The sequence below is a fragment of the Gossypium raimondii genome, unplaced genomic scaffold (genome assembly GCF_025698545.1).
Source record: "Gossypium raimondii isolate GPD5lz unplaced genomic scaffold, ASM2569854v1 Contig00265, whole genome shotgun sequence".
Classification (NCBI taxonomy): Eukaryota; Viridiplantae; Streptophyta; class Magnoliopsida; order Malvales; family Malvaceae; genus Gossypium; species Gossypium raimondii.
This window is the reverse complement of record NW_026291365.1, coordinates 70751-85083: the sequence shown is the minus strand read 5'-3', so window position 1 is coordinate 85083 and position 14333 is coordinate 70751. Positions and strand designations below refer to the sequence as shown.

The 14333-nt window shown below is 36.2% G+C and overlaps 2 pseudogenes; one reads left to right on the top strand and one right to left on the bottom strand.

The window, feature by feature from the left end:
• Window positions 1-11131, top strand: part of LOC105795554 (cysteine-rich receptor-like protein kinase 44) — an 85390-nt pseudogene extending 74259 nt beyond the window's left edge.
• On the bottom strand, window positions 10598-13775 carry LOC128037706 (cysteine-rich receptor-like protein kinase 44; annotated as a pseudogene).
• Window positions 13776-14333: the final 558 nt, after the last annotated feature.

The following is a 14333-nucleotide window of genomic DNA, read 5'->3' as shown; positions in this document are numbered from 1 at the left end:
AAAGTACCTAGAAAGCCCTTTTCTTAGCTGCAGATTGTATTACTGTTTTGTACTGAAAAAAGAGATAAATTAACACTTATATATTTTGAAAGGTGTAAATTAATTTATTGTTATAATTTTCTATTTATGAAACATAATTTTTTATGGGTAAATTAAATTTTTCAAATTAAATATTTTAGTATCTCTAAGTAAATATGAGCTATTTTATTGGTTTAATAATAAAATTAGCCCTTTAATGTTCTGATTCTATCAATTTAATCTTAAATATAAATAATTAAACAAATTTAGCTCTCAATGCTTACAAAATTTGTCATTTTAGTTCCACTTCTAAAAATTCAATAAATTTTACGCTCAACATTTACAAAATCTATCAATTTAGTCTTTAACTCTAAAAATTTTAAAATTATTTAAAAAAAATTATTTTTAGCTCTTTATTACCTACCGACTAACTATGATGACAATGGGATTGTTTTTTGCCTGCCCCACCCTGATCTAATGCTTTATCGCTATGCCTCGAGCTTGACCCACCCCAACTTTAAAAAAAATTAACCAGCTCCGAACTCAAGCCCAAACCCAAAAATTAATAGCATACTCAACTTCGATACGGCTCAACCTGAATTTAATTTAGTTATTTTATTTTTTGTGAAAATGTGATTAATTAATTTTTTTTAAAAAGGGTAAGCAACCAAAATAACCACTTTTGTTTACTTCAGGTTACATTTTAGTTACTTATGTTTGGAATGTTACGTTTTAGTCACTTATGTTATTGTATTGTAATATTTTAGTCACCGAGCCATTAATTGTCGTTAACCGTGTAATGATAAGCTGACGTGGTACGTTAAATCATAATTTCAAACAAAAATTTTAGGTTAATTTATACAATCGATCTCCATATTTTTTCGTTTTGAGCAATTTAAAGTTTTCTTTTATGTTCTTTTAACTTTCTCTTCTTCTTTTTTCCATTCTCTTCTGCTTCTCCCTTTGTTTTCCTTCATTCTCCATTTCTTTTAACATAGTTTTTCTATATTTTCCATTTGTTAAAACTAGTCCCTTATACTTTTTTTTGGAACAATTTAATATTTTTTGAGTGAGGTGAGCTTATAGACTAGTTTTAACAAATAAAAACATAGAAAAACTACGTTAAAAGAAATGAAGATGGAGGAAACATTGGGAGAAGCAAAGAGAATGAAAAATAAATAAAAAAAATGAAAGTTAAAAGAAAATAAAAGAAAAAAAATTTTAATTGCTCAAAATGAAAAAGTATAGAAACCAATTATAGAATTTAACCAAAAAAGTTCGTTTGAAATGATGATTTAACATGCCATGACAGCTTACCGTTACACCGTTAACAACAATTAATGGTGTTACAATACGATAACGTAAGTGATTAAAATGTAACATTTCAAACACAAGTGATTAAAATGTAACCTGAGGCAAACAAAAATAACTATTTTGGTAGTTTACCCTTTTAAAAATGAAAGATTTACACAAATATATTTATTTTTTTGTAAAAATATGATTAATTAAATTTATATTTATCTCTAGAATTGTATGTTAATGTATATTTACACAAATATTATGAGTACAACACATAAGAAAAAACAAGGAACAAATGTTCCTTTAATAAATTATTAAATTAAGAACATAGGAAATGGGGAGGTGAAAGGAACTAATATAGAGGCGGTAGAATAAAATTATTAGTGATAAATTTTAGAAATTTTTTTAATTTAAATAACATTAAATATGTGTAAAGGGCAATTTCATAAATATTTGATAGAGGTAGGTTGTTTTTATTCTAAACTCGACTCTGACCCGACCCCACTATTTTTAAAAATTAACCTGCCCCGCCTCAAACTCAGACTTCAATAAAAAAACTTGACCCTATTGGGTCGAATAAACTTAGAACCCATTGAATTCAGAATTTTTTTCCATACCTATGGCTAACCCATGTAAAATATTTAAAAAGAGAGAGAGAGAGAGTACTCTCTTTTAAGTTGCTTGCAAAAAAACTCTAAAAAATTGGGATAACACACAAAAAATTTAAGTTTCAAAAAAAAGGCATTAAAATATTATCTAATTGGGTAGTAATGTAGCCAATTATTCCAAATCAATTGGTTTGATCTAATGTGAATCCAAAGTTATATTAAAAATTTTGGTTGCAAGTGACTTGAAAGAAGATACTCTTTTTTTTTAATACCTTACATAAGTTAGCCGATAGGTTATAAATGGTTAAAAATAAACCTCTTTTAAAATATTTTTAATTTTAGAGTTTGGACTAAATTGATAGATTTTGTAAATGTTAACGAAAAATTTATTTATTTTTAAAAATTAGAACTAAAATGAAAATTTTAAATATTGAAGGCTAAATTTGTTGATTTTTTATATTTTGGATCAAATTGATAGAATGTGTAAATATTAGAAGGCTAATTTTGTTACTAGACCAATAAAGAAAACCTCACATCATGTTAGAAGGATTAAAATATTTAATTTCAAAAATTTAGTGATTAAATAAAAAAATTAATAGTTAGGTGATTAAAATAAAATAAAAATATTGTTGGTGGGATTTTATAGTTTACCCATAAAATAATAATTTTCAACATAAGATAATCATATCATATCATTGATATTATTTTTATAGATAAGATAATCAGTTCTTGTACCTAAATTATTAATTTATTTATATTAAAAGAATTTATTCAAATCAAATTTAAATAAAAATTACAAATAAATTATCCTTTGATCATTAACAACTTTAATACTCATTGCTTTGCTTTGAATTAGTATATACTTAAAACTCTCTGTAAACCCAAGGTAAGGTTATCTTAACCATTTTGACTTTCGCCCACAATGGATTATTATAATCTAAACTTGGGAAAATGAGAAAGAAGAAATAGAAATGTCAATCAAAATAGCTGAATCGCCTTCTGTTGAAGCCGTGGCCTGCATTGCAACAAAGAACCAACAAGAACAAATTGGTCAAAGACCAACAAAGACAAATTGTACAATTTTAGTCGCTATACTGCTTTTGTAGCAAAGAAATGGAGTTGGTTCAGTTATAAAATTATTTTTGAATATTTTGTTCCTATGGAACTTAGCCTAAATCTTTGTAATGAGTTAGCTAAGTTAGTAGGAAAGATTGATCGATGTAATAGCCGGTATGCCGACTTTCTTTTGTATACAAGTTGCTATATTTTTAGTAAGTATTAAGTAAGAGCAGTTAAATTAGTAGGTAACTGTCAAATACTTTTGTAACCTTCATATATTCAAAATTTGAATGAAATTATGATGATTTTCGATTACAAATTTTCTTCTTTGAGTTCTTTTCTTTTGTTTTTCTTTCATTCGATTTTGCTTTCTTTACTCGCCATTGCCATTTATCCAACAAATGGTATCAACAACTTTTCGTCTTTGAGGGCCTTGGTTGTACAATCGTCACTAAGCAAATTGTGTTTGAAACAAAAGAAGAAGAGGTTGTTTTGCTTGTGAAAAATGAGTTTTACACCACCTCCTCCACTGCCTTTCTTGGAGAAAATTACAACATCTGGCAAAGTGAAAATGAGAACATACCTGCAGGCACACGACCTGTGGAATGTTGTTCTCAATGACATTGAGCCACCACCACTAAGAGCTAACCCGACTATAGCCCAGATTAGGCAGCACAATGAAGACTGTGCCAAGAAGTACAAGGCTATGTCGTGCCTTCAAAGTGGAGTTTCTGATGTTATTTTCACAAGAATAATGGCTTGTGACACTCCAAAGCAGGCCTGGGACAAACTCAAGGAGGAGTTTCAGGGGTCTGACAAGACCAGCAACAAAGAATGATCAACATGAGAAGAGATTTTGAAAACCTCAAGATGAAGGACTCAGAAACCATCAAGCAGTATGCTGACAGAATCATGGCAACTGTCAACAATATAAGGCTGCTTGGGGAGGAATTCAGTGACCAAAGAGTGGTTGAGAAGGTCATAACAACCTTGCCAGAGAAGTATGAAGCAAAAATTTCTTCTCTGGAAGATTCAAGGGACTTGTCAACAATCCCTTTGACAGAGCTTATAAATGCTCTTTATGCTCAAGAGCAGAGAAGGGCAAATAGGCAGGAGGACCACCATGAAGGAGCTTTTCAGGCTAGAAGCAGAGAAAGCTCAAGTGCAAACTTAAATGTCAAAGGCAAAAAGCCTTGGACCGAAGAAGAAGAAAGAACTCATCAAAGGAAGTTCCCACCTTGTGTCCATTGTAAGAAGACTACTCATCTTGAGAAATACTGCTGGTATGAGACCGGACATTCAATGCGAGCACGCAAGCAATTTGGCCACATTGAAAAGGTTTGTAAGAGCAAGTCAAAACACAACCACAATTTCAAAGCCAAGCTCAAGCTGCAGAAGAGGTTGAAGCACCGAAGAGCATGTTTTTCAAAGATCATGCTTTGCAAGCTCGAGCAAGGTTAGCAAAATTTGGTGATTGACGATGGATGTACCCACCATATGGCTCTGAGAAGAGTATATTCAAGGAGCTTGACACTACCTTCAAGTCCAAAGTCAGAATTGGCAATGGTGAGCTACTGGAGGCAAAAGGAAAGGCAAGGCCTTGATAAGCACCAAGTCGTATTAAAACCATTTCGAGGGTTCTTTATGTACGACATTGACCAAAACTTGCTAAGTGTTGGCCAGCTATTGGAGAAGGGCTACTCTCTGATTTTTGAAGGCAAGAACTGTTTGATCAAAAATGCTGCTGGTGAAGTGTTGACTACAGTGGCTATGCAAGACAGAACCTTCATTGTGGATGTGAATCAACTGCAAGCCAAGGCATATGCATCTCAGTCTGATGAGACAGACTTGTGGCACAGGAGGATGGGGCATGTGAACTACAATTCACTGAACATGCTGCACAAAATGGATTTGGTCAGTGACATGTCCAAAATTGAGCCAAAGGATGCTGTATGTGAGGTCTGTCAGCTAGGCAAACAGACCAGATTACCCTTTCCAGTCAACAAGGCATGGAGAGCACAAGGGAAGCTTCAGCTTATTCATACAGACATCTGTGGACCAATGAAGACTACCTCCTTAAATGGTAGCAGGTACTTTGTACTCTTCATTGATGATTATTCAAGGTTCTGTTGGGTAAATTTTTTAAAGAATAAGTCAGATGTTTATGATTTTTTCTGCAAATTTAAAGCTTTGGTTGAAAACCAAGCAAATTGCAAACTGAAATGTTTGAGGTCTGACAATGGTTCTGAGTATGTATCTCAGAAGTTTCAAAAATTGTGTGATGAAGCTGGAATCCAACACCAATTGACTACTGTATACACACCACAGCAAAATGGTGTCTGTGAAAGGAAAAACAGAACAGTCCTTGATATGGCTAGGTGTTTGTTATTTGAGGCTAAAATGCCTAATGCTTTTTGGGCTGAAGCTGTGAATACAGCTGTTTACTTGTTGAATAGACTGCCAACTAATGCAGTCAAGGGTAAAACACCCTTTGAAGCCTGGTTTGGACAGAAACCATCTATCACACATTTGAAGGTATTTGGTTGTCTATGTTATGTGTTGGTACCTGAGGAGAGAAGAACCAAGTTGGACAGGAGGTCCATGCCAGGGGTGTTTGTTGGCTACAGCAATACAAAGAAGGGATATAGAATTTTTGATCCACTAACTAAGAAGGTTGTAGTGAGTAGGGATGTAAAGTTCAATGAAGAAAACAGCTGGAAATGGGATGGAATTGAAGCAAATTTGCCTGAGGTAGATCAGAATGACATTGATTTGCAGCAAGTTGACATTGAAGCAGTCATTGAAGATAGTTGTGATGATGAATCTGTTCGAGGCACTAGGACATTAGCTAATATTTATGAAAGATGTGCAGTAACTCTACTAGAGCCTTCATGTTTTGAAGAAGCTGCAAAAGAAAGGTGCTGGCAAGAGGCTATGGAAACTGAATTGAGAATGATTCAGAAAAATGACACTTGGGAGCTTGTTGATAGACCTGAAAATAGAAGAATCATTGGTGTAAAATGGGTCTTTAGAACTAAAAACAATGCTGATGGTACTTTGAATGCATACAAGGCCGATTGGTTGTGAAAGGGTATAGTCAAGCAAAGATGGGGTTGATTTTTCGAGACTTTTGCACTGTTGCAAAGGTCGGACACTATCGATCTTGCTTGCTTTGGCAGCTCAAAAGCACTGGAAGGTGCACCATTTAGATGTTAAGTCAGCCTTTCTAAATGGCTTTCTTAATGAAGAAATATTCATTGAGCAACCTGAGGGTTTTGAGGTCCTTGGTGAAGAACATAAGGTTTACAAGTTGAAAAAGGCCTTATATGGTCTAAAACAGCTCCAAGAGCTCGGTATGAGAGGATTGATGGCTACCTAGCAAAGCTCGGGTTCACAAAGAGTGTCGGTGAGCCTACACTCTATGTTAAGAAGGATCGAAGGAAACCTTGCTAATTGTTTCCTTGTATGTTGATGATCTGCTAGTCATTGGCTGTAAAGATGAACTGATAGAAGACTTTAAGAAGCAGATGCAACATGTCTTTGAGATGACTGACCTTGGTCTAATGACCTATTTTCTTGGTATGGAAATCGACAAGGAAGTGATGGTATTTTCATAAGTCAACAAACATTTGCTTCCAAGGTGCTTGAAAAATTTTGCATGTCGAAATGCAAATCACCACTACACCGCTTGCATTGGGGAAAAATTATCAAGTGCCAGTGAGCATGATCGAGTAAATGAGAGAGCATATAGAAGCTTAATTGGTTGTTTGCTTTATTTAACAGCAACTAGACCAGACATTGTCTATGCTGTTAGTCTACTTTCAAGGTTTATGCACTGCAGTAATGTGGCACATCTGAAGGTAGCTAAAAGAGTGTTAAGATATGTCAAAGGAACCATCGATGCTGGTATGAAGTTTTGGAGGGCAAAGGAGCTGAAACTCTTAGGCTATTCGATAGCGATTAAGGTGGTCGATTGATGACATGAGGAGCACTTGAGTTACTTTTTCACCTTAGGATCGAGTGTTTTCAATTGGAGTTCAAAGAAGCAACAAATCATTGCACAATCTACAAGCAGAGGTGAGTATATCTCATTGCAAAGAAGATGAATCAAGCCATTTGGCTTAGGAAGATTTTGGGTGATTTAAATGAAAGTCAAATTCACCTCTTGAAATTAGAGTGGATAATCAATCACCGTGGCCATAGCTAAGAATCCGATCTTCCATGGTAAGACTAAACACTTCAAAATCAAATTCCATTTTGTTAGAGAAGTGAGCAATCGAGAGAGGTTAGCTTAATTCATTGCACTCGAAATTCAAATTTAGTGACATTTTAACTAAATCATTGGGAGCCAACCGATTTAATGCTTTGAAGGAAAGGATTGGTGTTTGTTGCATACAGTCCAAGGAGGAGTGTTGAAGCCGTGGCTGCATTGCAACAAAGAACCAACAAAGAACAAATTGGTCAAAAGACCAACAAAGAGAAATTGTACAATTTTAGTCGCTATAATTGCTTTTGTAGCAAAGAAATGGAGTTGGTTCGGTTATAAAATTATTTTTGAATATTTTGTTCCTATGGAACTTAGCCTAAATCTTTGTAATGAGTTAGCTAAGTTAGTAGGAAAGATTGATCGATGTAATAGCCGGTATGCCGCCTTTCTTTTGTATACAAGTTGCTATATTTTTAGTAAGTATTAAGTAAGAGCGAGTTAAATTAGTAGGTAACTGTCAAATACTTTTGTAACCTTCATATATTCAAAATTTGAATGAAATTATGATGATTTTCAGTTACAAATTTTCTTGCTGAGTTCTTTTCTTTTGTTTTTTCTTTCATTCGATTTTGCTTTCTTTGCTACTGCCATTGCCATTTATCCAACACCTTCACCCCATCTTCAAACTAAGAAGAAGAAAGCTTTGATCGTGATTGATGCCTTCCTTCAACCTCATTTCCTCTGTGCTTTTGTTTTTTACATCTTTGATCTCGCAGCCGAAGCCAACCCAAGTTTCTTATATAAGTTCTGTTATGACAAAGATACCACTTCCACAACAAACAGCACTTATGGGACCATCTCAATCTCCTCCTCTCTTTTCTTACCTCCAACGCCAACCGGATCGACGGTTTCCACAACACCACGGTGGGGCAACAACCACCCGACAGAATCTACGGTCTCTTCCTTTGTCGAGGGGATGTTACACCGGATGTTTGCCGAGACTGTGTGGCTACAGCTGCCAGGAATGCTACTAGTCTTTGTCCCGTGGAGAAAAACTCGTGATTTGGTACGATAAGTGCATGCTACGTTACTCGAATGAATCTATCTTTTCGACGATGGAAACCAGGCCTGGTGGGATCTGTATGGGATAACGACACTTTCACGGAAGAGGAAGACTTCGTTGACATAGTGGCGGTCTTTGGTGAAAGATGTCTCAAAAGCTGTACTGTTGAAGTCGAGGCAGCCAATGCTCCAATGGGTGCTAAAAAGTTATGCGACCAAAGTTTAAGCGAATCTTAGCGGGTCTCAAAAGCTGTACAGCCTCGAGGCTTGCTGATCAAGCAAAGCTGCTAGCGCTGCGGATATTTCCGATATTTCGTGGCTTGCAATTTATGTCTTGAGAGTGCTATTACAGAATTCTCAGATTGTTGTCGTCAAAAAGAGAAAGCAACTCGAGCAAGTTCATTGCTGCCTAGCTGCAATGTTCAATATGGATTAACCCCATTTTATAACAAAACTGCAGGGGAAGTATCCAGATCCAAGCCATCTCCTCTGCCACCAAGAGATTCAGGGAAAGGGAAGAGCTCATCACAGACAATTATTTACATTATTGTTCCAACGGTTGGTTTCTTAGTGCTTTTGTCAACATTTTGTTATTGCATTCTAAGAAGGAAAGCAAGGATGAAACCCTATTCGCTAAAGGACCAGAAGGGTACTGTGGCCGTTGTCTTATATGTTAGCATATGGTTAACAATTCATATTTGCTTTTTCTATTTTTTTTCATATAAAATTACCCTGTAATTAATGTCATATCAATCGTCTGTAGATAAAAGCAAGGCTAGAACCATGAATTCTTTACAATATGACATGAGCACTATTGAAGCAGCTACAGACAATTTCTCTGACGCAAACATGATTGGTGTGGGTGGATTTGGCAGTGTGTATAAGGTACAAGTTGGTAGTACAATTGTAGATTTGTCTAAATCCATTAACCATACAGCAATTTGGACTATTGAGGAATGCCTGTGGTATTCAATCAGGGTACACTTTCAAATGGACAACAAATTGCAGTGAAAAGGCTATCAAGAAGTTCTAAACAAGCTGCAGAGGAATTCAAGAATGAGGTTGCGTTGGTAGCCAAGCTTCAGCACCGGAATCTTGTGAGGCTGTTGGGATTTTGCGTTGAAAGAGAAGAGAGGATGCTCATCTATGAGTTTGTCCCCAACAAAAGCCTAGACTGCTTCCTCTTTGGTCTGCCCCTCTTCAACTTAAAGCTTTCACCAAAAGATACATATATGTTATGGATTAAACTGTTACTTATGGACATTGGTATTTCTTATTTTGAACAACATTTGATCTAGATTCTGTCAGTTCCATAGTCTTGATGCCGTCTTGTATGCAGATACTGAGAAGCAGAAACAATTAGATTGGCCAACACGTCTCAAGATAGTTAAAGGAACCGTTCGTGGACTTCTATATCTTCATACAGATTTAAGGCTCAAGATTGTACATCGTGATCTCAAGCCAAGCAATATCTTATTGGATGAGGATATGAATCCCAAAATATCAGATTTTGGAATGGCTAGAATTGTTGAAGAAAACCACAACCTCGAATATACCAAGAAGATTGTTGGGACATAGTAAGTTTCCCATCCCATAATCTTTATTTCAACAACTGATTAATAAGGTCTATGTTTCGGGAAAATTCCATAAAATTTCCTGTTTTAGTCAACATAAGCATACTAACAAATACCCCTCATCTTAGTGGTTATATTGCTCCAGAATATGCATTGCATGGGATATTCTCTTTCAAATCCGATGTGTATAGCTATGGCGTGTTGACACTTGAAATTGTTGGTGGCAAAACGAACACCAGTTTCTATAATCCTGAAAGTGCTGAGAGCCTTCTGAGCTATGTAGGTCCAACATGAAATTTCAATTTCATCATATAGTTTCCTATGAAGTGATAAAGCACCAATGTTGGGATCATTACAGGCTTGGAGATATTGGACAGAGAGGAGGCCGCTGGAGATAATGGATCCGACTTTAAGAGATTCTTATGTGAGTGATGAAGTCATTAGGTGCATTCAGATTGGTTTGCCGTGCGTCTAACAAAATCCAAAGTCAAGGCCGACGATGGCTAGAATTGTTCCCATGCTTAGCAGTTCTGATATTACTTTACCACCACCGCAACACCCTGCCTTCTTTTTCGGAACAAAGACAAGAGGAAGCACCTCAGAAGAAGAGATGGGATTGGATCGATCAACAAGGAAGTTCCAGTGCTCAACAAATGATGTATCTATCACCGAATTTTACCCTCGGTAGCAAGTTAAGTCCATTCTTTTGAAAAGAAAATTGATATAAACTGTTCTTCCATAAATTCTATGGAAAGGTTCTAATTTGAAGCTTTTTTGTTAATTATTACTACTTTTATTTATACCAAAGAAGAATTGAGTATCTAGACAAAGATACAGAAACTAAGCAATGCAAGTACTAGGTACCATCTTCGAACTTCACCGAGGATCTAGTTCAGAAATTGAAGCCTCGTTGACTGACACTTGAATGTTTTCTCGTTTAGATTGATTGGAGAGTGATGATGACTGAGACTTCGTTTCTGTCTCCATGGTGGAATGCATGGAAAATGCAGGTCTTGATGGCACTGGCAGTGAAATGGAATAGCTACTAAGCATGAGAACGACAGAGGCCATGGTTGGTCTAGAATCAATATTGTCTTGAACACAAAGCAACCCAAGATGGATACATCTCATTATTTCACTTCTGGAGCCATCCCTCAGGATTGGATCTACTACTTCCAAAGGAGTTCCTTCTCTCCAGTTTCTCCATGCCTGCAAAACTCGAGGAATGTGAACTTACATTGTGTTTTAGCAAATTCTAATCCAGTAATACGATAACCACAGTATGCAGCTTACATGGGTTAGAAGAGAGTCTCCCACTTCTTGGTTGGAGAAGCTACTGATTTTTTTACCACTAATGATTTCCAAAACCAATACTCCAAAGCTGTAAACATCAGATTTAACTGAATATTGTCCATGCCATGCATAGTCATGAGCCATGTATCCACTGTAGATAAATAAATCTTAATGAATGAATTTAAATGGTAGCTAAAACATCCTCTAGAAGAAGTGCTAATGCTTAGGATCTTTGAGTTTTAGATATCACAAAGTTAACAAATAACATATACAAACAGATCCTTCTTAATGCTTACTAGGTCCCAACGACTTTGCTTGTGTCAGCTCGAGTTTGATCAACCGTAAACAATTTCGCCATTCCAAAATCTGAGATTTTAGGATTCATCTCTTCATCTAACAATATGTTGGCTGGTTTTAAGTCACGATGGATGATTCGGTATTGAGAATCTTCATGAAGATAAAGAAGTCCCTTAGCTATTCCCTCTATAATTTTGTACCTCTTCTCCCAATTTAGTAGTGAACACTTTACTGGATCTACAAAATTAGAAAAATTCTACGACTTAAATGCATATTTAGAATTCAAAATGTTTATACTCGTGATTAGTCATGAACAGAATAGTAAAAACCAGAGTTCTGAAACTTTTCACCAATATAACACAACTTGAACTGTATCTGCCAAGACACGCAACCTAATAAATCAACAAGAATTCAATAGGTATAGTTTGAAAGGATCGATATCCCACCGAATATAAAGTTATCAAGGCTTAAGTTAGGCAGAAACTCGTAGATGAGAATCCTTTCCTTTTGTTCAAAGCTTAAACCTAGAAGCCTAACCAAATTCCTGTGTTGAAGCTTTGCCAATAACATCACTTCATTCTTGAATTCTTGTTCTCCTTGTCCCGAACTTTCAGACAGCCTCTTTACAGCTACTTTTCGTCCGTCTTCAAGCTGACCCTGGTGGTATTTGGAACAAAGAAGAATGATGGAAAACACCAAAGTTTATTTCCTAGTATTTCTTGGAAGCCATCAAACTGGAGGCTTCAATTTCATAAATTCAATCATTCTCTATTTTTTTCCTTCATTGAGATATTGGAAATTTTCAGAGGCCAAATCATGAAAAACCTTATAAACAGAACCAAATCCCCCTCGTCCAAGCAAGTTGGCGTCTGAGAAGTTGTCTGTTGCAACTCTTACAGCATTAAAGTCAAACTGCAATGCTTCCCCACGGATCTTGTTATCTGCAGCATAACAAAGAATCAATTAAGTTATAACAAATGAATAGGAGAGGAAAGCATCAAAGCTACTTAATGCTAACCACATCTTGATTTTTTTTTTTTTTGTTTCTAGATTTACATACTCGGTATATGGTTTCTAAAGAAGTACGAAACAATGCATAAACATGGCAAGGGGTCGATTTTTTGCGAAGTAGTCAAGTTAGGACCAAAGAAAAGAAAATCAAAGACCAACTTACTTTGATCATCCCGCTTTGTTTTTTTTATCCTTTTAAGGAGAACAGCAACTGCAAGTATGATAAGTACTGCCACCAAGATGACTATTGGAACAATTATAATGTCAATGGTATGGGATGAATGGCTGCCTCCGTCCCCTGCACAAGCAACAACTTTTCATTTACATCAATGTCTTCCTGAAACCAGCATGCCATCTAGCAGATCGGTAGTTACCTTTTTTGCTTGTAGAGTTCACTGACAGTGGCGGAGGACTAGCAGGAGAGGGTGGAGGAGATAAGGATGCAGCAGTAGAAGCATTGCGTTTATAAAAGGATACAAATCCCATCTGAACCAACAGTTAGGCTTCTGAACATAACCTCCCTGCTTTCCACGGCAACAGCTTTCATAGTTACTCACGGATTGCCTTAGGCAGGAATCACAGTCCTTGTGTGATAAATCTGGAATGCTGTAAAATCTGCTTCCCCGGTTGCATACTTAGTAGAAGACCCGCTGGAAGCCTTGCTAACCACTCTGTCCATCAAACTCTCCCAAATAGTATCAAATTGAGTTAAGTTGGAAGTGATGTCCGCCGTATTATAGCCTGCATCAGTGGGTTGTAGCTCCAGGATTCCGAAAAAGGGGTGGTTTGCATAGCGTGCAAGACAAGGAGGATCACCTCCCCATGAAAGGGCTTCTTTTCGGTTGGGACAGCTAGCTATGAGGTCCTGGATTGAGGCATTGAGACATGTATAACAACCGTTCGGAGTAGAGTCTCCTCTGCACATACCAAGAGCGTAAATTTTGTTGGAGTCTTGGCCGATACTGGCAGTAAAGAAACCACCATTTGCAGAGACATTAGGTAGGAGAGAAGCGAGAATAAGGTCTCTGTTTTTGCCATATGTACTATTAAGGGTGAAATTACCAGTGTCATAGCATCGTAGGTTAGCGTCAACGAGAGCAATGCCGATAAGCAGATGGGAGAGAATTGAAGAAAGAGCTTTAAGTTTAATCCACATTTTGAGATTCTATAATTTCAAGGAACCAAAATCGAGAAAAAAGAAGTGGGAACTTAGTATTCCAGATATGTTTCGACAGAGATGGGAGTATTTGTGTTTTGGTTTCCTTGCCTGGAGTGGAAGAAAGATTCAAGAGCGCCCATTAAAGCAAAAAGATTCAATCCATGCTAGGAAGCTTGGTTTTCGGGTTATCTTTTGACTAATCCAAGTCAATGTCTACCTATCAAACAAAATTTCGGAAAAGAATTTCGCTTAATTCATTGAAAATAATGCAAACACAATGAAAAATCATATATGTTGAATTGGATGGTTTTGTCAGTTTTGAACATTCAAACTCGTTTTCTGTGGTACGTATTTTGCCACAGTTCCCACTTCCTTTCCAAGTTTCATTTGCTTCTTTGAATTTACTACCTGCCTGTCAGAGTAATTACTCTGGTTGGGCTAATTAGTGCTGGGCTTTTTTACTTAAATAATTCAAAAAATATAAATATTTACAAAAATAATCCAGGTTGAAAAACTATAATGAAAATTACATGAAATTTATAGTGTCGAGCGATACTGGCATTTCGGTGGCTGGCACCAAAGTCAATCACCGTGTAATGATTGCTTGCTAATTGGGTTGGGGTTTAAAAAAATATTTTTTTTGGTGCCGACATTGCAATGGCCGATACCCGATTGTATTTCTAGGTCTACTTTTTGAAAAATACGGGTATTTCTCGGTTTGAAAAAAATATTTTTGATTAGGTGTA